The 24,235-nt window shown below is 37.4% G+C and overlaps 1 protein-coding gene across 4 annotated transcripts in view; it reads right to left on the reverse strand.

The window, feature by feature from the left end:
• Window positions 1-24,235, reverse strand: part of EPS8 (EGFR pathway substrate 8, signaling adaptor) — a 189,681-nt gene that overhangs the window by 87,693 nt on the left and 77,753 nt on the right. Inside the window, exon 2 of one of the 4 annotated variants that reach the window (XM_066264548.1) lies at window positions 21,736-21,823. The exons of the other annotated variants lie outside the window; for them this stretch is intronic. The gene's annotated coding sequence lies outside the window, so the exon portion shown is untranslated. The remainder of the gene's footprint in view (window positions 1-21,735; window positions 21,824-24,235) is intronic. 4 annotated transcript variants of the gene reach the window in all.

Raw genomic sequence — 24,235 nt, forward strand, 5'->3', positions numbered from 1 at the left:
CAACTGCAGTGTGAAAAGTGTTGCGTAACAGTTGCCTTTTGTAGACCTAGTGCGGCCCGCTGAAAGGCTGTGATCTTGCTCTGCAGCCCACATGCTGAGTTGAGTTTGAGACCCCTGCTGTAGATGCATGACTCCAATCACTGCCTCTGTCTTCAAGTGGTCTCTTCTATGTGTCTGTGTCCAACTTTCCTTCTTCTTATAAGGATAAAAGACAGTGGATCAGGGTCCACCCCAATCTAGTATGACCTCATCTTAACTTGATTCCATCTACCTTATCCAGATGAGGTCACATTCACAGATATGGGGTGGGGAGTAGGACTTGAACATATATTCTTGGGGGCCACAATTCATCCCACAAAAATGACCTTGACAGTTTTTGGAGGACTGTATTTTGATGATCAATGATGTCTGTCAGTAGGGATCTGTCCAATGTTTTTCTATTGACTAGACTGGAGTTATAGGTTTTGGAGAGGGGGACCACAGAGTATGTGCCATTCTCATCACATCTTATCAAGAATACCTGCAATTTGCATGATTTACTATTGTTTATGCTAAACTTGGTCACTAACTGAGGCAGCATCTGGCAATTACAGCGTGTCCATAAAGTCAAGATGCACTTTTGACCAGTCACAGGAAAGCAACAAAAGACGATAGAAATGTGAAATCTGCACCAAATAAAAGGAAAACTCTCCCAGTTTCATACCTATTCAGTACAGTTTGATGTGGGCTCACGCACAGATTTTTTAGGGCTCCTTAGGTAGCTATCCCGTATAGCCTCTACAGACTCGTCACTGACTGATGGCCTACCAGAACGGGGTTTCTCCACCAAACTGCCGGTTTCCTTCAACTGCTTATCCCACCGAGTAATGTTATTCCTATGTGGTGGCACTTCGTTATAACCGCATCAATATTCACGTTGCACTTTGGTCACGGATTCAAATTTAGCGAGTCACAGAACACACTGAACTTTTCCTCTGTACCGTCCACATCTCTACTGGCATGACTGTAGGCTGCTCCGCTGTATACACAGTGTTACGTCATCATCTGCACATACAGAAACTGGGAGGGTTTTCCTTTTATTTGGTGCAGATTTCACATTTCTATTGTCTTTTGTTGCTTTCCTGTGACCGGTCAAAAGTGCACCATGACTTCACGGATACACTGTATTTACACTGTAAAGCGATTTGCCTCATCACCACTATACAGGACTCTTTGGAAGGAAATCATTTTATGCAGGCCACACGTAAGGAATAGTTATGTTCTACCTCCTCAAAAAGAGTGTCTGCATAAATTATTTTGGATTCTTCTGTATGAGAGATTTATGTATTTTCAACCATTTATTTATTTTGGGTTTTTTTTTTAATTGAACCAGAGAGATGGAAAAATAAAAAGAAAGGGTTCAGATTCATCCATTAGAAACTCCTGATTATCCCCTGTAAAACTCCAATTTCAGGTGGTTCAGACAAGAATTGAATTTTGAATTAAGCTTCGGTTTTGTGCTGGGTATCAAGAGGGAGAAAGAAGGGGAGGGAGACGGGAAAGGAGAGGGGAAGGGAGAGAAATCAGAGCATGAGAGAGATCCTAGCCCTTAACAAAAGCCTTAGCTAACACTACCAAAAAAATGATCAGAATTTTTAAAAGTAAACATTAGCTAGGAAGTTTAAATTCTCACAGAAGCAAAAAGTTGTTGAGTATGGATTCTCAGATAGAAGAATATCCACTGTTGGCTTTTTTCTCCCAGGATAAGAATAAAAGCTTAACTTTTTCTGCCAATTCAGTTCTCAACTGAACACAGTTTAGGGAACAACAGTTTGGAACAAGTAGAGAAAACCATCCCATCTACCCCTACCCATCCCCACTCCCCAGTAATTTTTTTTTCAAATCTGTACATTTTGTAAATCAGCCTTGTAGGTTATTTTCTGATATTCTAATGAAGTTTAGTTAAAAGTTTCTAAAATTAAACTTTTTATCACTAACTAATGAAAACAAAAACGACTGAGGAAATTAGCATTTCATATGATATATTTTTTATTGCTGGATATCCTTTCCCATAGGAGTGCCAAGTGCTAAATGAGTACAGTTCAACGTATTTTACAAAGGCAAACATAAGAGCTACCTGGGACTGATGTAACACAGCAGGGTAGAAAGACAGGATATATTCTAAAATTATCTTTAATAAAATAGAAACTCTTGAATTCAAATTTCATTATGATGTATTAAATGGCCTCTAAAAATAGTAAATCATAAAACCATGCAGGTATAATGAGAAGAATTCTAACCCACAGATGAGCTATAACATTTTAATATTTAACTACCCTGTTGCCACGTAACTACCTTCCTGTGTGTTACCTTGAGCAGAGGACTTTAAGCAGTCTACAAAATACTGCAGATAATACACTCCGCATTTTCAGTACAGTTCCTTAAGAGGATCAATGGTTTCCACACTGTACAACATATCTTTATACTTGGTTACAACCTACAAAGTATTCCTACAGAAAAAGGCATCTTTAAGCAATTGTACTGAATTCATCCTAGTTTTCTAAATCATAAATACATCTCCCTAAAATTATTACAAGTAAAAAAGCTTTATTGTTAAAATATGCAGCATTTTCTTAGGCAATGCAATTTTGTTTAAATGAAGGCTAAATAAAGCTTCTATTGTATTATAAAACACATTTTTATTGCCCTTCCCAGATATTTTATAAAAAGATACTACTCACCTCATCACCTTCTCTTCCTGTCTGCCATACTGCTCAAACATTGGTTATTTTAATAAGAGGATACAAAATATCATATTTTATCAAGGATTATTCATTGTTTCAACTTATCTGTTCTATTGTAGCAAGATAAGGTTTTACAGATCCAGCATAATGGTTACATGGGGGCAGGTGTTTGCTCTAATAGAATACTTTGTGTACTGCGTTAGGTATCAGAGTGTATCAAGTTCAACATATATAACTTTGTAAGTCAAGGAAAGTTCATGAGTGAGTAGATAAGGTGAAATTCTCAAATCTTTTTTTTTTAGGATGTGGACATCTTTTATTTTTAAAAATTTTATAAATTTTATTTTTCAATTACAGTGCATATTCAATTTGCTTTGTATTGGTTTCAGGTGTACAGAACAGTGGTTAGACAATCACATACTTTACAAAGTGTTCCCTCTGATATTGCCAGTACCCACCTGGCACCATATGTAGTTATTACAGTATTATTGACTATCATATCAGCCGACTTTATATAAGGTACATTTCCTTCATTTTTTGTGTTACTTTCACTCTGGCTATTATGGCACTTTTATTTTTAGTATAAACTTGTACTCTTGCTTTGTAGTCCAACTTAAACTCAAGTTCATAGTAGAGGTGACTTGGTTTTTTTCTCCTAAGTTTTCTATTAACAAATATTTGCCAATGTTTAGACAATGAAAATATGTTACAGAAAAAGGCATATTAAGGACATATTTATTCTATTCCCTCCAAATAAAATGTCAGTAAAGGTATTTTAAAAATGCAGGCAATGGACTCGGGAAAGCCTGTGGATGGTTGTAACTAACCTAGAGAAGCCAAAAAACCGAGTGAGAGATAACAAAGAAGCAACAGGACTTTCACTTCAGAACCTCAGAAAGGCTCAACAGTGAGTGTGAGGCTGAAAACAGGAGGATTAAATAGTAGTGTTTTCAAAGTGCACTTAAATCCCAGATGCCTCCCCACACTCCAGTTAAGAATGGAAGATTATTCTGTGGAGAATATAAACTGGAGAACACTTCAGTGGGGGATACCAAGGCAAAGACTGAGGGTAGAAGACTAAATGAAATAGTTACCAAACAGAGAGACGTCACCAGCCTACTCCTTCCACTCATCGCCAAGATTTTGGCAGTCAGGTATACTGTATATTTTCCAGGTAGTTGGAAGGTGCTTCCTTGAAGAGTCTGATAAATCTGTGCAAAGGCTCTCTGGATACTAGTGGTTGGAGGTCTCCCAAAGGAATAGGCCAGCCATATTGCTTTGCAATGAACCACACCCATCTGCACAGACTTTCTAATCAGCTTTCTAGTGCTCTATCCTTAACGTGGTTATTTTTTTTAACTTTCTGTAGTTCTGGAGTTATGGGATTTTCATTGTCTTCATCACTACATTAGCATAGGTGTTTTTTTTTAAAGATTCAATGTAGTAGAAACTCAATAGACTTTTCAAAAAATATTGTCCCCCTGACCAGGCTATGGCACAGTGGATATAGCGTCGAACCAGGACGCGGAGGACCCAGGTTTGAGACCCTGAGGTCGCCAGCTTGAGCACAGGTTCATCTGGTTTGAGCAAAAAGCTCACCAGCTTGGACCCAAGGTCACTGGCTCGAGCAAGGGGTCACTCAGTCTGCTGTAGCCCCCTGGTCAAGGCACATATGAGAAAGCAATCAATGAACAACTAATATGTCACAACGAAAAATTGATGATTGATGCTTCTCATCTCTATCCGTTCCTGTCTGTCTGTCCCTGTCTATCCCTCTCTCTGTCTCTGTAGAAGAAGAAGAAGAAGAAGAGGAGGAGGAGGAGGAGGAGGAGAAGAAGAAGAAATTGTCCTTAAATTCTAAAAAAAAATATTGAGTTATTTCTTTGATAAGTTTCTTCACTAAATTTTTTTGAAATTTTCTTTTTTAGCTTTTCAGGACTCTAGGTTAGTCATCCACAGGCTTTCCAGAGTCCCACTGTCTGTATTTGAAAAGTTCCTTTATTAATATTTTATTCAGAAATGATAGAATAACTATCTGTAATTAGTCTGCTTTTTTTGTACCATATTTGCACTGTCTAAAAATTGGCAGATATTTGTTAATGAAAAACTCAGGAGAAAAAAACCAAGTCACCTCTACAATGAACTTGAGAGTTGAAGGAGGACTATGAAATAAGAGTACAAGTTTACACTAAAAATAAAAGTACCATAACAGCCAGAGTGAAAGTAACACAAAAAAACTAAGGAAATTTACCTTACATAAAGTCAGCTGATATTTTGGTAGTAAATGTTGAATTATCTATTGTTGTTATAATAACAAATGTTGTTTTCAAATCTCAGGAAAAAAAATTATAGCATGTAAAAGTGAGGCCATCTCTCCAGGACTATCAGGCATTATAATTGATAAAAAATGCTTTAATTTTTTTCTCTTGAAATTAAATCATTGCTTTAAATATACAATTATATGCTCAAATGAATCCTGAAATTCATCCTTAGATAAATAATGACTAATTTATATACTTTAATTATTCAGAACTCTTTTCCAAAAAGAAGCCCATTTAAGTGAATATAGCTGGGAACAAATTGTTTTTGAACTATCCCCCTCCCCCCCCAAAAAAAGTCAGAGACATTTAAACATTAGTCTTAAAAGTCAAGGTGCCTATAAAACAACTGTGAATCTTTATTTTTATTTTTTTTTAGCAAGAGAAAGACATACAGACAGGAAGGGAGAGAGATGAGAAGCATCAACTCATAGTTGTGGCACCATAGTTGTTCATTGATTGCTCTCTCATATGTATCTTAACCAGGGGGCTCCAGCCAAGCCAGTGACCCCTTGCTCAAGCCAGCAACCTTGGGCTTCAAGCCAGTGACCATAGGATCATGTCTATGATCCCACATTCAAACCAGCAACCCTGCACTCAAGCCAATGACCTCAGGGATTTAACCCTGGGTCCTCAGTATCCCAGGTCGAAACTCTATCCACAACGCCACCACCTGGTCAGGCTGAAACTTTATCTTCTTAAGATGTTAGATATTTACATAGTCATAAAAATTAAAAGAAGAGAAATTTAAGTTCAAGAGAAAAAAATTTTAATTAAGGCTATTAAATTTCATATTTAAAAGACAGTCAATATAAGCTATGATTGTAAGATAGTACTGTCATTAAAAACTGTCTGCCAAATTATAACAATGGATGTTCTCAAAAATAGCCGAGTTCTTCGTAACTATGAAATCATTCATGAATTGGGGTAAATTTAGACATGTCTGTTTATTACTGCAAAAAAAAATGCCATTCATTAAGCATTTTAGTGTGCCCATCTATAGCAAGCACTTTATATAAATTATCTTAATTCTTACCACCTTATGAGGTTATAAGAGCTTATTTATCCCCATTTTAAAGAGGAATCTTGGACTGATAAAAGTTATTAGTGAGGGTAACCTGGTCCCGACACCTAGGCTCCATGGCTAAGATTTGACCACAGCATGTTTTCATCCACTACTGCAGTGATTTTCAAACTTTATCCCATGGCACACATAAACTAATTACTAAAATTCTACAGCAAAATTCTGCTAATCTGACAAAAATAAAGAATAAGTATAATTTTGACTCATTCACACGGGATGCCATTGTTGTGTTGGCAGTTGTCACTTTTTTATTTGACAATCTAGGGAAAAGATGTTAGTGCCCCTAACTAAATAGGTATTGTATATTTTAAAAATTCTTGCAACATACCAGCCGTAATCCCTGCGCTATTGCGTACTTTCCTTTAACTAATGATAAAACCAGTATTTTGAGGTTGGCTGGGATATATGAACATTGATGAATTAAAAGCCAGCATGATCTTTTGTAGATGATTATTCAAACAAGATTCATTCAATATTACTTGGCAGCAGCCAATAAAAATACTAATTCATTCAACAAGTATTTACTATGTGAGCGTTACTTGACCACTAGTGCTCTAGATAAGCACTATCAAAAATAACTTACTTCGATGATAAAAAATATACTCTATCATCTCTGCTCAAGACAAGTGCTGAACACCTGAAGTGTGGAGAGGGCTACTGTGACACTGAAATCTTAATTATATTTAAATTTAAGTTAGTTTATATTTAAGAGCAAACAGTCAACTCTGGCTAACAGCTACAGTACTAGACAGGGCAGCTCTAGATCCAGAGTCCACAGTGAACAAACAGACACGGTTCTTACCTTCATGGAGTTTACACTCTAGTAGTAGAGTCAACACGAAATAAGCAAAACAATAAATATAACATTACAATTTCTTTTAATAGCTTAGAAGATGGTATTTAGAAGGACATAAAGTCAGACTGAGCTTCTAAAAAGTATGAGTGAGAAATTCATTCTGAAAATGTTATTTCAGGATTTCCTCATTTAAAACCTAGAGTAACTAACAAACCATTGAAACAGAATTTTTTAAAAGTGATTTCCATGTTTCAAGACCGATGCACAAAAAGAGGGCTCTGTTGGGAAGAAATCTATACAAAAATAACGGAACAAGAATGTTGTTCTTTTTATTCTATTTCAGGTAAGAATTTGAATTTAAATCAAATAAAATAAAATGAAAATTAAAAAAGAATTACAAAAACTAATTCTGTAAAATTTATAAAATGCTAACCTTATATACTTCAAGTTTAAGAGCCTGGATTTAAGGAGAAGCAGGAAAGTGAGAGAAAAACAACCCAACTCCTACTCGGGCAGCGAGGGGATGTTTTTTATAGTAATGTCCACTTTGGGGCCACAGTCAATTTATAAACCAAAAAATATTTTTTTGCCAAGAATTATATTCCCGGACTTGAGCACCTGGAATTGGAACAGAGCAAACACAACTCTCTCCAGTGAATTACTAAGCAAAAAGAAGTACTTGGATCAGCCAGGGGACGTAAGGATCTCCAAAAACCTACATGGTCCTGGATCACATTGTGTGGATCTTTGTTTGGGAAGTTAAGATGGATTTGTTTGGGTAAGTAGGATATTTGAGGTCAGAAGGAAGAGGACATTTGAGGAGGGAATTATCACAAGGGTTGGTAATGCCACATTTGCATTTCTTTCTTCCCATGCCCACAGTTCCCATCTCTAAACACCTGGGAAAATGGCCCATGAGTGAGGTGGGGAAAACAGGGGAGAAGCACAATCTGCTTTAATAAAATGTGCTGCCCAAAAAAAGGGAAGTTTTATTTTAATATTTCTAAATAGCTCCCCAAAATAATTCAGCTCTTTATTAAATAAACGGCGTATGATTTAGTTAGCATAACCACTGTCCCCATTTTAAGCCAAATGATTTTATAAAATGAATGCACTGAGAGAACTAACCCACTACTATGCTTGCTATAGGAGCGACAGGAGAAAGAGAGGCAGCGGCAGCGAGCCGTAGTAGCTAACATTTAGATACCACTACGCGCAAGGCACAATTCTAAGTACTTTACATGTATTTATTGTCTTTTAATTGTCACAGCAACTTCATGAGGTAGGAATCATTATTATCCTCACTTTACAAATGAGTTAAGCCAGGCAGAGTTTAATAACAGGCCTATGTCTAAGAGATAATAGTAGTAGATATTGATTGAAATCCAACCACTTTGCCACACAGAGGAAAATGATGGTTAAAAAGCTGTTTGTTATTTTTTTCACCCCAACTAACACGGTCACAGAGCATCTAAATAGAACTAAAAAGATTTTGTTCTTTTGTTATAAATTTATTATACATGAGAGTACATATATTTGTATAAATAACGAAAAGTCTAGCTTTACATATAAACAAGAAAGAAAAGAAACCGGATTTGGGAAGTTTATGAAGTAAAGGCAGGAAATAACCCGGATGATTAGCAATAGTTTCAAGATAGAGGCAAAAGCAGCACCAGAATAAAGACAATGGACCCTAGGATTTCAAGAGGATCACAGATTTCTAAACTGGAATGGTATTACCTTGACTTGAGTTCAGCTAAATCTATGCCTATTACAGAAAATTTATCTGTGGGAACATATTTCCAATTGTGGAACGGCACTCAAGATAAACTAGACTTGACTCTTAGATCCAGCCATGAAGCAGCACATGTTTTTACAAACATGGGAATATAGGAATTATTATGAGAGAAATATAACAATAATTTTTTTAAAAGACTGTAATTGCTGAGATTTTCCATTTTACCTCTATGAAAAGAATGATACATTTGTAGGTACTTTTCCTCCAACTTCTGTGGGAAAAATACTCTCTCAGGAACTTTCACATATCAACTTAAAAATATGTGCTTTTTCTTTCTTTCTTTTTTAAAATTTATTTATTCATTTTAGAGGAGACAGAGAGAGAGAGACAGACAGACAGAGAGAAGGAGGGAGGAGCAGGAAGCATCAACTCCCATATGTGCCTTGACCAGGTAAGCCTAGGGATTTGAACCGGCAACCTCAGCATTCCAGGTCGACGCTTTATCCACTGTGCCACCACAGGCCAGGCCAGTGCTGCTTTTTCTAACAAAATCTTGTTTAGTTATACTGAGTTTGATGGAAAAAAAGAGCTAACAGTTTTCCTCAAACTAATAAACTGTCAGCACAGCTTAAACGCAGCAATCTCATATAATTTCAATATATTACAGTTCAAAAGAGAAACATGATTGTTTCTGATAATACATGTTTACACATATTTGATCTTATTCCTCAAAGTAGTTATTGAACTCCACACATTTGTATTATGTAAGTAGTAAAAATCTAACAATGAAGAGCATCAAGATCGTAATGATTTTTTTGGTCTTTTGATGATCCAAAATGAAACATTTCAGAAGTTTTGGTAGACAACATTTGACTCAATCTAATACTACATACAACCTTCTAAAAATTTTTTTTTATTATTATTCTTTTACTTAAATCTATGCAAGTTCCCCACCACCCTCCAGATAACACCCAACTCAACTGCATAGCCAAGTACTCTTCTGTGCTCTGGTCCTTTCCACCTGTAAAGCTTCTTCCTTTGCCACCTCTGCCTTCTTGCTATGCACCCCACTCCCCCCTCCCTCACTCTCTCAGACTCATCCTCCTCTTGCCTTCAAGAGATATCATCTATCTGAAGTACCCTGTCACCCAAACACCTCTCTGCTACACTCAGCTGGCCAGCCATCTCCTACTGAAACGTTACATCTCAGTCTTGGGACACCCTCCCTGATTTCTCTACAGTAGGATAGATGTTTCTTTCTCACAGTTCCCATATGTTGGGCAGATAAAATATATTATGCTCACTTTGTTAAAGACGGCGCTGCCCACAAGGAGGCCATCGCCCAGGTGATATTAATGTGTGTCTCTGTGGGCAGGTAGAATCCTTGTAGCCTGGTGCTTGGTTTTGGGATTAAGCCTTTCCCACCCATTTTGATGTGAGGCGGTACAATCCAATCATGCCTCAGAGAAGTGTCTTTGTATTAGAGACTTCCCTATTTTGTATATTGGATTAAAGGTTTGGAATCTACACTATAAAATGGGGGCAGAATGAGAGCTTGCTCTCTTGGTTCCTGGGATGATCAGCATGAGAGAGCAGAGGGAGCAGAGCAGAGAGCAGAAAGAGGCCATGTGGCCAGGAAAAGCAGCCAAGATGGCGGGGTATTGAGTGAGAGGCCAGTTTGTGCAGTTTGACGCTGGAGAAGGAAGGAGATGGGGAACTGAGGAGAATAAGGCTGGTGAGCTAGAAACCTTTGATTCTAGGAAACTTGGATAAGTCAGTGGCTTTGTGAGCACTGAATGTGAGTGGGTTTTGGAGCCCAGTGTGTGTTTTTACTTGCCTGCCGGGTGCAAGCTAGGATTAAAGAAGATGGCCCATCAGTTTTTGGCTCCGTTGTTTCTTTACCGACTGTCGGAATCCAATGCAAACCTGCATGGGCAGCTGCTGTGATGGTGGCCCTGGCCATGGCTCCTGGCTTTACACCATAGCACTTGAGTCTAACTCTAAGATTCACTTATCATACTGTAGTAACTTTCTATTTTCTTGTTCGTATCTAAGATTTTAAGTTTCTGGAGGGCAGGGGCTAAATAATTGGAATGAATACCAAGTGCTAAACATAGCTCCTAACATTAAGTTTTCAATAAAAAACTACTTAAGAAATAAAAGAGTATATACCCTTGATTATTTTTTACTTGACTAAATTAAGATATTTATTTGAAATCATATTAAGGAAAGACAGAATGAAACAATTCTCTAAAAGCAAGAAAAACATAAAAATTTGAACTAATTGAGGAGTTAAAAAGCAGAAAAATATTTAGTATCACCACCTTCTAACAAGAGCCACTCAGGGAAAAGAATAGGCAGTATCAACTCTACTCCCCGAAGTCTCTCCAAGTCACCCAATTCACATTATAAAACAGACATCTTCCTCCTGCCTCCCATCTTAACTTCTCTTATGACCAGCCATCTCCCTTCATTTGCCCAAAAGGATTGGGAAATGAAATCCTCATCTACTCACCTTCTCACCTCTCCAAACCTGCCCCAACACTCTCTACCCATCCACTTTCTGTGAGTGTTGAGAAAACATCATCCCTGGAACATCCTAGATGTCAGCTGATTTAAGTGAATTTAGAAAGAACACTGGATGCCGAAGTCAATACTACTCTTCGCTTTGCCTGTATTGCATCTAACTCTGTGCTCTTCGACATGTCAACTAAACTGGTGGGTCCCCTATTAGTATGCTGATTAGGTGGGAAATAGGGTAATTCCAAGAGTTCTTCACAGCTCTAAAGTCTGATGCAGCAGCTCAGTGACATCATTGACAAAGGCCAGCATATTAGCTCAGTGATCTGCTTTCTGTTATATAAATTTACCTATACAGACCACCTGACAGAACAGAGCATAGAAGAAAGGTATCCTATTTTCTCATTTGTGGGGAAGAAAAGTTACTTACATACCTTTGATGACTGGCCACATATTTTAAACTGTATTAAGTTACCCTCATAAACTCCAACCTTAACTACAAATGACATATTTAGTGACATGATGAATTTTATACTTACTTTCTTTTTTTTTTTTTTTTTTTTACAATTTAGCTGCTAAGAATTCCTGGGAATAGCACATAGCACCACACAATAGCACACTCCATCTAGGAGTTGAGAAGAAAAAGATGAATTTCCCTGCTGTTCCAAGAATTTAAGCTATTTGATTCTGGGATGTTAAACCAAAATTTTTCCAGGAAACAAGTGTTTGAATTTTATGAGACATGAGACTCAGTGTTCATAAGGGTGGTGCTCAATCTCTACTGCCACAGCTGTCACTTCAAGGAAGGCCAATTTTGCCTGACCAGGCAGTGGCACAGTGGATAGAGCATCGGACTGGGATGCGGAGGACTCAGGTTCAAGACCCTGAGGTCGCCAGCTTGAGCGTGGGCTCATCTGGCTTGAGCAAAAAGCTCACCAGCTTGGACCCAAGGTCGCTGGCTCGAGCAAGGGGTTACTCGGTCTGCTGAAGGCCCACAGTCAAGGCACATACGAGAAAGCAATCAATGAACAACTAAGGTGTCACAACAAAAAACTAATGATTGATGCTTCTCATCTCTCTCCGTTCCTGTCTGTCTGTCCCTATCCCTCTCTCTGACTCTCTCTCTCTGTCTCTGTAAAACAAAAAAAACAAAAAAAACAAAAAAAAAGGAAGGCAAATTTTGCCAAGAGCCACATGGCTGCTTCCCTGCTGTGAAGGAAATAGGATGAAACAAAGTGGCATGTTCTTGTTAAGACTGTAGGTGCCAAGACAAAATAACCTGACTCCAACCTAAGCCCAATTCTTAAGATAAGAAAAATGAAACATCAGCAGCTATAAGTGGGCAGAGGATTCACAGCATGGATCATCACTAAACAGGAATCACCACAACTCACAAATTATCCCTCATCAGATTCAACTGTTCTTGAGAACTTTACAGAAGAGCAATGACACAATTCTGCTCTTAGAAAAAAGACACTCCTACTTGCTGCTCCCTTAGAGGAGGGTTGAGCACACTTGCTGTAAGGCCAGTAGCCATGATCGTCATGGCCATTCACATGCAGGTTCTCATTAGATTCAGACATACAGTTAAGAAACAGTGGAGTCAAAAAATGGTGGGCTATTCTTTTATTCAAGTCTTGTATTGGCCAACGAGCAAACACACAGGGAAAAGCACTTCCCTTTCACTCAGGGATCCCAAAGCCACTGATGCATTATGTGGTTCCACAACCAGGAGAATCTTCTCTGGTTCCTCCTAGGATCAAAGGCCCCACCAGTTTCAGCAGAGCTCACAGAAGCCCGCACCTCTGGTTCCCGTCTGCACACCTTCATTCTGTTTCCCTGCCACCTTGGCTTCTCTCCCTTCAGCACTCTGCTTTCTCTCTCCTCTCCTTCTGCAAAAATGGCTTCCTTCCCTTTTTTTAAACTTTTCTGGCACCAAAACCTCTTCTCCAGCACACATTAGCACAACAATGGCCCTTCCCTAGTAGGAAGGTAATTAGCAATTTCACAGATCACATATCTGCTGCTACCCAGCGCCACTTCTAATAATAAAAGTGAGCAAACTCAAAAAACACAAATTTTACAAACTCATTTGCCCAACACTTGCCTTTAAGGCATTTTCCTAGCACCCAAAGAGCACGTTCCTAGCCCTACAAAAAATTAATAATATTTCTGCCGAGAAGGAAAATGCTTTGTGGATGTTTTTCTCAGAGCTACTGGAAACAATAAAAACTTACCAAGTAACCCCAGTGCTTTTATTGTGCTATTGTGGTACAGTGAAGAGAAGGTGCTATGACAACAGCAGCCCTGAATGTGAACTATGACTCTATCATCTCCCTGTGACTTCAGACAAATCATATCCTCCCGAAACCTCTGTTTACTCATCTGTAAAAATGTGAACAAAATTGTTAGGTAGATTACATGCCAAAGCATTCATAGATTAGTTAAGATCTATTATCTACATCTGTTGGTTCCTTTATGACTGACCTTCAGGCTTCTGCTCTTACCTTAAATACTCTTCGTACTAGCAATTTTATATCTTATATCTATCAGTCTCTTAATTCCTATCCCATTTTTAAAATCTTCCTGACCAACTCAATATTAACAACATCTAGTCACCTGGTAATTATCATATTTAGTATTTTTTTAATGTGACTATGAAGAACTGCTCTGATTTATTCTTTTGTATCTCTGACACAACTCCAGGCTTTGGTAAACTAGCACAGTGTTTTGCAAAATACCATATTTCCCCATGAATAATAAGACACTCCCATGTATGTATACGATGCACCTTAATTTGGGGGTCCGAAATTAAAAAAAAAAAATCACATAAAGTTATTGAACTCAAGTTTTATTCACTATAAAATTCATACAACTCCTCATCACTGTCAAAACTCCCATCCATTAGCTTGTCCTCATTTATGCCTGATGACAAATCAGTGTCTTCAACAATGAGCGCAAAAACAAGTGCGAAAAAATGGGAAATGCAAGTGAAAATAACTACAACCACTGTATAAAATGCATCCAGTTTATAGACCCCAAAGTTTTCGGGAAAAGGTGCGTCTTATTCATGGGGAAATATGGTAATTCCTATACTAAAGTGTTATATAGTTTTATGTGTGTGTGCTAAAGAAAGTTCATAGAATTTTAGTGACCAAAGCAGATTTTATAACCAACATAATTTTTCTCTAAAATTGACACAAATGACCACCTGACACAAATGACTCTTACCTCAAGCAAAATTTATGCAAAATAGAAACTAATTCAGAAGTACAGAATTGCATTGATTTTCTTTTAATTTACTTAGCAGAATTTCTACAGTTACAATTAGATAAGGCGACCCCCCCCCCCATCAGTGTTAATTGACTTGAAATACCAATGAAAGTATTGCGGTTGCTGTGGTCATGTATCAATAATAATTTCAACATCTGATCTGAAAAGCAGAACTTTGGCAAAAGTATGCCTATTTATATCAAGGAGGTTCAGAACTGACTCAGAGGAAAAAGTATTATCCTCTGACTCACTAAGACCACTTCCTGAAACACCCAATGCTTTTCTTGGAAGGAAGTCTAACAAGTGCCATTTCTTTCAAACACTGATTAGACAAAATCAAAGTCAAACAGAAAATGGACAAAAGACATATTTCCCTAAACCTGCCAGGTTTCAAAGTGAAGATCATCCCATAAGCATATATTATATGGTCATGAAAGAGAAAACTTTTAAGTATAGCAAAAAATAGATGATTCAAGGTATATTATAATGAATAAACCACTGATAATTTACAAATAATCTTTTAATGATAAAAAAACAACTTTGTTATTTTAATCTGCAAAAATAACTAATGTCTTTGGCTTCAAAACAGTCACATTTTTTTCCAAGGTAATTCTGTTTTCCTCTCTGAATCAATTGTGTTGCCAATATTTAATAACAATTTATAAAAAACAGTAAATAACACTTATTAAATGCTTATATGGGCCAAACATTTTTATATATTCTTGACACGCAATTTAAATGATAATCACATTCCTCTAAGAGGTAGGTACTGTTATTTTACAGATGAGGAAATTGAAGCACAGACCATCCTTACCCAAAATCACACACGGGAAGCCACACACCCAAGCAGACCAATGGAAGAGCCCAAACTCTCAGTGTCTGTGATACGTTGTTAGAACACTTGCTAAAACTTAAACATACTCAAGCACACCAAGACACATACATATGTATAATTACACATATGTACAATATGTATAAACACTTCAAAATCTGTGCTGATATTTATGTATGTCCTTCTCATACATTAGTTTATTAATCTTAATGTGACCATTATATCAATAGGTCTTGGGTACAAATAATACCAAACCTTTAATCTAAAAGAACAATTGCTGAGATAAGCTTTGAAACATTCCACTGTCCAGATACATTTATGCCAGTCTCGCTTGTTTTTTAGTTCTAAAACATTGGAAACATCTCACAGAACTACCAAAACACCAAAACGATTCTGCCCTAGACAGAGTCCTTGGGGGAGAAAAATACACATAACATTTCCTTCTTCAAAATAACAAGCAATTAAACTGAATCTTGCCATTTGTTTCCTCTTGAGTAATCTAGACTGGAAAGAGTTCAAACACCTGACTTGCAGTATTTTGCTTTCCGTAGACAGACTATCCTTCCATATGTCAAGTCAGCGAATAAGTGTTCACTCCTATCTATAACTGATTACAGAAACTAGTTTAAAAATTAAGTGATTGCACATTTCTAGCTCTAAATATTTGAAAAAGAAATTTCAAGTTAGCTAATCAGACTCTGTACTTTGAACGAAGCCACTTCACTCTGGCCTTCCTACTATTAAGGAGCAGTATAAGAGAAAGGCAGATTTAACTCAGAAGGGTGAAACCCTTAAAGCAGCAACCTAAGGAAACAGGATATTCCCAGTGCTAACACCACTCTGGAGGTGGTCAAGATTCAGAGGTGCTCCTGGAAGCCTGCCTACCTGCCCAGCGTGAGTTCAGGGCCAAAACAGAGTCATCCTGCTTCCTGAATGTATTGTTTACCCAAACAACACAGCGAATGAAATTCTACCATTGGAAATTAATTCATTCTTTTGAATTAAGCATTTTCATCCCGAGGAACCACTTTAAAACTACAAACACTTCTAGGAGTAATAATATATTATGTCATTAACATTTAAGTATGAATGATCAGATACTTTCTCCTAGGGAAGGAGGAATCCAGCATAACGTAAGAACAGCTGTGAAGTCAGTGTGACCTGAACTGTAAGAAATCTGAATAAAAAGGAACAGTAGCAACCTACTGAAGGAAAAAAAAATTAGCCTGTTTGGTAGTTTTTCCCATGATAAGATATACCCAATTAATAATTATTGTTGAAATTATGAAAGGAATTTCAGCTTACATATGGAATGTTTAGTATAAGCAAATGTCCTATATAGTAAGCAAAACCATTAAGAAATTCATTCAGTATTTCTTGTCTGCGCCCACCAGGTGTTCTGCTTTGCATGAAGGCATATGACAAACAACATGGTTTCTCTCCTCTGGGAGCACCCAGGTCAGTGAGACATATGCAGAGATGATGACAGTGCAAGCTATTGTGATCCAAACAGAGCATGGACCGAGGACAGCCGTTGACAGGTTTCCCAGAGGAGGAGACTGTGGAACAAGGTCTTGAAAGACACAGAGGAGCGTGCCAATCAGTGCGTGTAATGGCCGTGAGAAGGCATCCCAGACCGTTGCAAAGCCCAGTACATGGACGGACATCAGTTTCAGGGACCACTATTCCTTGCGACTGCAATATGGGATATAAAAAGGGCATGTGGCAAAGAAAAACTGGATGCCAGGCTGTGCGGGGACCAGTAGAGTATGTAAAGGAATTTAGACTTAATCTTTATGAAAATGGTAAACCAGCAGTCATTACTAATTTTTAATGAAATAATGATGGGGGCATTCTGGAGGGTAGACTAGATTAGGAAGCAAAGTGATTTAATTTTTAGATAATATTATCTCTTTCTTTCATTCCTGTGGGAATCTTCCCACAATTGTATTCTACTCTACACATTTTTTTTTTTTTTTGGAAAAACTATAAGAGTCACCTATGGCGCCTCCATTTTTTCTTCAGACTCCTGAGTTCTCCAAAGAGAAACAGGAAAATAGTTTAAATTTGCCTACCAATAATCTATAAAGACACATCCATATTCTTTTTAGCTATTAGTTACGTAAGAAATCCAATCTATATAGAAATCCAGCTATATTCATCCTATTTTAGAAAAGTTCATTTTAAAAATCTAGAGACTAGCGTGATCAGGTGGTGGTGTAGTGGATAAAGCATCGACCAGGGACGCTGAGGTCCCAGGTTGAAAACCCTGAGGCACTGACTTGAGTGCAGGCTCACCAGCTTGAGTGAGAGGTCGCCGGCTTGAGTGGGATCATTGACAAGATCCCATGGTTGCTGGCTGGAGCCCAAAGGTCAGTGGCTTGAGCAAGGGGTCACTGGCTTGGCTGGAGCCCCTGGTCAAGGCACGTATGAGAAGTAATCAATGAATGACTAAAGCGCTGCAACTATGAGTTGATTCTTCTCACCTCTCTTCCTTCCTTTCTCTCCCTCTCACAAAAGAAGAAGAAGGAAGAAGGTTGGAAGAAGGAAGAAAGGAGGAGGAGGAGGAGAAGAAGGAGAAGTAGTATTAGTATTATTATTAGTAGTAGTAGTAGTATTAGTAGTAGTATTTGAGTATTTAACTTTGAATTAAACCCCCAAGCCTGATTACCATGTGTTATTTGGTTACCTAGTGATCACCCAGAGAACCTGGGATCATGTGTTTTAAGTAAAGAACATCCCCACCCTAAGCTGATTATTTTTAGAAAAGTGGCCATATTCATTCTATCTCATATTCCTGACATGGTAATAATGCAAAATCACTTTCCCTTCTCAGAATCATATCCAGTTAAAGCAATCTACATTCCTTTTCCCTGACTTTTCTGTGCAGACTGTCTTCAGGTCAAACTCCATTCTGATACCATGACAGCACTTAAGGTTTGAGAAAACTAGGCCGCAAGTGGCCTTGGGTAATGAGGGATCATGACCAACAGGGAGTAGGTAAATGTAATTAGGTAGGTTTCAGAAAGGACAGGAGTAGCCTTCATCCAGGCAATCCCTGTACTCATAATTATACCATGAATTGCAGAGTAAAATGTCCATTCATTCTTTATGAACGCAGTAAATCTTGCTGAGGGCTTACTGTGTGCCAGAAGTTATTAAATGTATGAAACTGGATACACAATGAAGAAAAATGATGCAATTCCTGACTTTAGGGTTGTTAGGAGATTTAGGCCATTTTTGATATTCCTTTGAATATGCCAAGCTAGTGCCACCCTGAAGGCCTATCACACTCCGTTGGGCATAATTAACCTCTGTCTTTGCCTGCCCCTGCCCAACTCCTGTATCTCAGCTTAAATGACCCTCTGGAAAAGTCTTGCCCGACCCACCTACCTGAATTAGATCCCTCATTACATGTTTTCATAGCACCCTGAAATCTTCTTCAAACAACTTTACAATTAAACATACAGGCCACGTCCTGGCCAGCTGGCTCAGGGGTAAAGTGCTGGCCCAGCATGTGCAAGTCCTAGTTTTGATTCCCAGCCACCGCACCCAAGAGAAGCGCCCATCTGCTTCTCCACCCTTCCCCCTCTCCTTTCTCTCTATCTCTCTCTTCCTCTCCTGCAGCCAAGCCTCCATGGGAGCAAAGTTGGCCCAGGTGTTGAGGACAGTTCCATGGCCTCCGCTTCAGGTGCTAGAATGGCTCTGGTTGCAACAGAGCAACCCCCCAGATGGGCAGATCATCACCCCTGGTGGGATGTCAGGTGGATCCCAGTCGGGCGCATGCAGGAGTCGTCTCTCTGCCTCCCGCTTCTCACTTCTGAAACACACACACACACACACACAAAACATATGGGCCAATATTTATTTCCTATCTGCTTTTCATAAATCCACTGCTGCCTGGCACACTTTCTATTGACACAGAACACACTTTTCTATTTTGTACTTTATATTGAAAGTATTTTAAGTCTCATATTTCCTTTTGGTGACTATTATTTTAAGTTTATAATAGAGACTTGATTTTTTTCTTTACATTTTCTTTATAACTCTAGATGCAGTTTATCCAAATATCTTCCTCCATATTCAAATATTACAATAAAATTACATAGTTCTCCAATCAAGCCTTCTTTTTGTGTGTAAAAATTTACATGTTTTGTTTATATTTTAGGTACTAAGCTAAATTTATTACAAATGTCCACATATGATACCTATTTAGATGTTTTCAAGCCAGAATTGTGAATAGTCACACTCAATTTTTACAAACAAATTTTCACCAATTTCTTATCTGGGAGACTCAGACAAATGTGAATCCCACTACTTATTAAACGTGAAACTGTAGGCTTACTCAGCCTTGATGAACCTACCTCCTTTGTAAAGTAATTGTAATTTTTCAAGGTTATAAAGTACACAAGGCCCCAGCAATAGAACATACTAAATAAACATCAATTTCTTCCTACATGTGGGGGGGTGTACATGTCTGAAACTGTAGCCCACTATTTAATATAATACCAGTTTCCATTGCCTAATCAGATTTCCTTTAAAACACACACACACACACACACACACACACACACACACACATATATATATAAATAAAACTTTTTGCTTCATTGGCTACTATACTTCAGGTCAGGGGGTGACAAACTTTCTGTAAAGGGTCAACTTTGGAGTTTCTGGGCCATATATGGTCTCTGTTGTTATTCTTTAATTTCATTTCTTTTAATACTTTTATTTACATTTTCATTTTTGTATTTAGCAACCTACTAAAAATGTAAAAACCATTCTTGGTTAGTATAAAGAAAAATAGCCCCACTATCCATAGTTGGCTGACCCTGATCTAAATTCATCAACACTTACTAATTCTATCATTACTTATCCTATGACTTATATGTATAATATTTAGCTCTTAATCTAAATTCAACTGAAGAACTACTACTCTCTCTACATTTTATAAAACCTCCAGTTTAATAGTAATTAAATACTTGTTTATATGTGAGGCAACTACATAAAGAAATAGCGACACGTACTATAAAGGAAGTACAAAGACTTTTGGAGATTTCCTCTAGTGTCTTTCTTCTCCTTTAATTGTGTTTTCCTTTCCTGAGCCTACTATGTATTAGGATTTACAGCATAATCAACTTATTATGCTCATGGCCTCAAATTTCTCTTACTATATTCTGTATTAAAACTGGTGCTAGTTTGAGTTTCTTTATGAGAATGTGATTGGGCTTCATGTACCAGAGTTAGCAGTCCCCTATTGTTTATTGTCCATGAAGCTCCCTCCTTTCAATTGTGACATATCCTTATAAACTCACCTTTTTGTCCCCAACTTCCAACACAATCATTTCTGTTTCTCTTCCTTAGTTTAGTTCACCTCTTTATTGCTAACGGTTCAAATTTTCTCCCTTTATACGTGTAATCCCAGTGGGATAAAACTCTGAATTAGGTATCTACCATTAGTTTCTTTATTGCTCTGCCTCTGACCTCTGTGTATTTCTTTTCTTAGTCTGAGTATCTTTCTTTCTTCAACTATCATAAGGGTCAAAACAGTTTGTGATGCCAACCAGGAAGAGTTAAGTGCAGAGGAAATAACATGTGCGGGAGTTATTTATTTATATAATCTGTAAAGTAGTCTAAGAGACCACTAAGGTCTATGGCTATGAAGTTTCTCTTGATTTAAGAACTGGTTCCGCCATATGTATCTATGAGTTATTGACCTTGGGCAAGTTAATTAACTCCTGTAAGCTGTTTATTTTTCTCATCTATAAAATAAAGATAGTAATAACACCTACTTTATACTGTTTGTAAAAATTACATGGCATAATTCATGTCAAGCACTTTTCATAGTGCCTACTACCTAGCAAAGGTTCCAAAAATGTTAAACATAATTATAATTATTTAAAGGTAAGATATATTTTTACTCCAGGGGGCCAGAGGCCTTTGATGTTAACTTTTCCATCTCTACTTGTTTTTGAGCCTACCTATTTATTTCCACTGGTGTGTATGCTCTTTTTTTACAACACTGGTTAAAGAAGTTCTTTGAGAATTTGTTCTGAGGTCCTGTGCTCCTCCTTACAGGGACCACTTAGTGCCTTTAACCATTAAAAGAGAGCAGAAAGAGAGATGGTTGAAATGAAAAAGAAAGAGAGGGAGAGAAAGAGAAATGGAGAGAGAGAAAGAGAAACAGAAAGAGAGAAAAAGAATGAACAGTTCTTACCTTGTATGATATCAATTAGTACAGTCGGTTATGTTATAATGCAACATATGCATTACTAAAAATTATGATGCTACGCAAAATCACATCATTAAAACCACAAGACTTATGGGTAAAATGGCCATAACTGATACATAAAAAAAGAGAAGAACCTAATAAAGACAACAGCACTGTTTTGCATATGTTAGATGGTTAAAAATCAATAAATTGAAAACTACAGTAAATATGGCACCTTACCTTAAAAAAGACCTGACCTTTGCTTGTGGAATTGGCTGTCCAAAGAGCTGTAGCTTGTGAGTTATTGTGAAATGGTAGAAGGAGTTATCTGAAATTGATGGAAAAATTATAAAACCAGATATGGATGGTTGTGGCTTATAACATGCAGTGAAGTAAGGTATCTGGAAGATAGCTGAGGTATGTGCGTGTGTACTTTGTGTATTCCCACGTGGTTTGGTTCAGCTAAGTGAAGTTTTCTGTATTCACCTACTACTGCTCATATAAAGTCCCACATAACAAGTATAAGATTCATATTATACTCAAACTATTCCCTAATATTAATAATATAGGAATAAATCCTCATTTTCCAAACAAGCATGTTAGCAGAACTGATAGTATTTATTCCCAAACTATAAACTTTTGAAAAACATTCTCTGACTCAGAACTATAGTCATTATTTACAAAGCCAGTGTTACTCTTTGATTTCTTATTCAGTCCAAAGCTTTTACCTAGAAAAAGTCATTCTTTCCTTGTCAGTATTAAGCCACTAAAAATAATCTAAGAGATTTCTTAACTGCACTTTGATTGTTTCTTCAGCTTTCACTCTTGAGAACAGCTCTGATTCAGACAGCCATGCCAGACTTGTTTAGATCTCCAGGTGCTTCTCAGTCCCTAACTCACTCTCACGTCATTCTATACATTCAGTCACCCAACATTTACAATGAGCATCTACTGAATACAAGGTAACACAGGAGATACAAGATGAAACCACACCCAACCATCAGGGTAAGAGAGACTTAACTCAGGGGATGATTTAAAGTCATTCAATGTTATATAGGAAGTGTGAAATATTGTAACACATGAAAAAATAACATTAACAGAAGACAGAACAGGAAGTACCTTAAGATAACACAGAAAGTACATAATAGATGTACTCTGAATGCTGGGACCAGAAGAAATTTAATGGGGGTGATTGGTAGATCTTAAAGATGAGGTAAACTTTGGCTACTGTGAGGTGGGTTGGCAATGAGAGAAGGTCACGTGAGGAACCAAGTCTGAGGACTTTAGCTGAAACCGCCCACACCCATGACTGCTGAAAGAAATGGCAAAGGAGCATTTTGAAAAATCTGTCAGCCAATGAAATTTCGCCACGTCATATCAACCCGCCACCACCTTACCAACACTATAAATCACACACACACACACACACACACACACACACACACACACACACCCGCGGGAGAAACTGTGCGACTTCCCTGGCCCCTGTCTTGCGGACCAGTGAACCTCGCCCGGGATGCCCTCTGAATAAAGCTTTTGCTTGCCCACACTTGGTGGCTATGTCCTTCTTTATTCCTCAGCGGGAAATACCTTACAGCTATGAGGCAGAGACTTTCTAATTGTGGTATAAAGGAAGAGAAAGACAGGAAATGTGAAGTGTAAAGCACAAAGATCAAGAAGGATAGGCCATAAATTAAGCTATGTGGCTACAAATGATAAGTTTCATATTAGACTTTGAGTTTCATATGATGGGAAATGGGAAAACCAATTTTTATCCAGAAGAATGCAACACCAGTTATGAATGGGCAGAAGGGAGCCCAGTTGGCTTTCACAAATCCAAACTCTGAATGAATTGAGAGACTACATTCAGAGTTTTTGGAATGAGAGGCCCGAGCAGCAGGAGCGCTTTCCCAGCACAATCCCAGGCTTTGTGTCCAAGATTGATATTCATCGGCTCTACTTAATGGATACTAACTGTGTCATTTGGTCTGGTAAATTGTATAAAATAGTGGGGTAAAGAAAAATTACCTGCAAATAAAAGGCAAAGTTTTTTTTCTGAAGGAAAACAAAAGATGTCATGAAATCTAATAGTAATGATAATAATGTCAGAGATTTAAATCTGATCATCAGGATCATATAATTAGTAAAATTAAATAATATGGTCCTGAATTACATAAATATCTAACACAATGTATTTTTAATACTGTACTGAAGAAACCATACACCAATGTTCCCAAAAGGAAAGCTTTCTTGGACAGATGATTGTGTGCAATCAATCTACAGCAAGCTTAAGAAACCCACATAACAATTCAGCTCCAAGTTTATACTGTATTACCAAGTACAGAGAAACAATTATTCACAAATTATTGTAGAATTTTAAAAAATATATTGAGAATTAAAACTATCACAAGTTTTGGCTTATCAGATTCCCAAATCTAGTTAATATAGTCTATACACAAGATTCTATATACAAATGGCACAACTTTTAACTAAAAAAAAAAGCATATGTAATTTTGTCATATAGCTGAAAAGTCCATTTTAAGTGCTTACATGTTAAATAAAACAATTAAAAACACATACATAAACTTAACTCTGAAATTTAAAAAAAAATTTATTTTGTTTTTGAAATAAAAAAATTTCTTAAAGGATTCTTATTTAATTAAATTAGAACTATCCTATCAGTTAAATGGTCAAAAGACTATATGACAACCTATTTTATTATATATCATCTGAACAAAAT

Source organism: Saccopteryx bilineata, chromosome 1 (assembly GCF_036850765.1).
Source record: "Saccopteryx bilineata isolate mSacBil1 chromosome 1, mSacBil1_pri_phased_curated, whole genome shotgun sequence".
Classification (NCBI taxonomy): Eukaryota; Metazoa; Chordata; class Mammalia; order Chiroptera; family Emballonuridae; genus Saccopteryx; species Saccopteryx bilineata.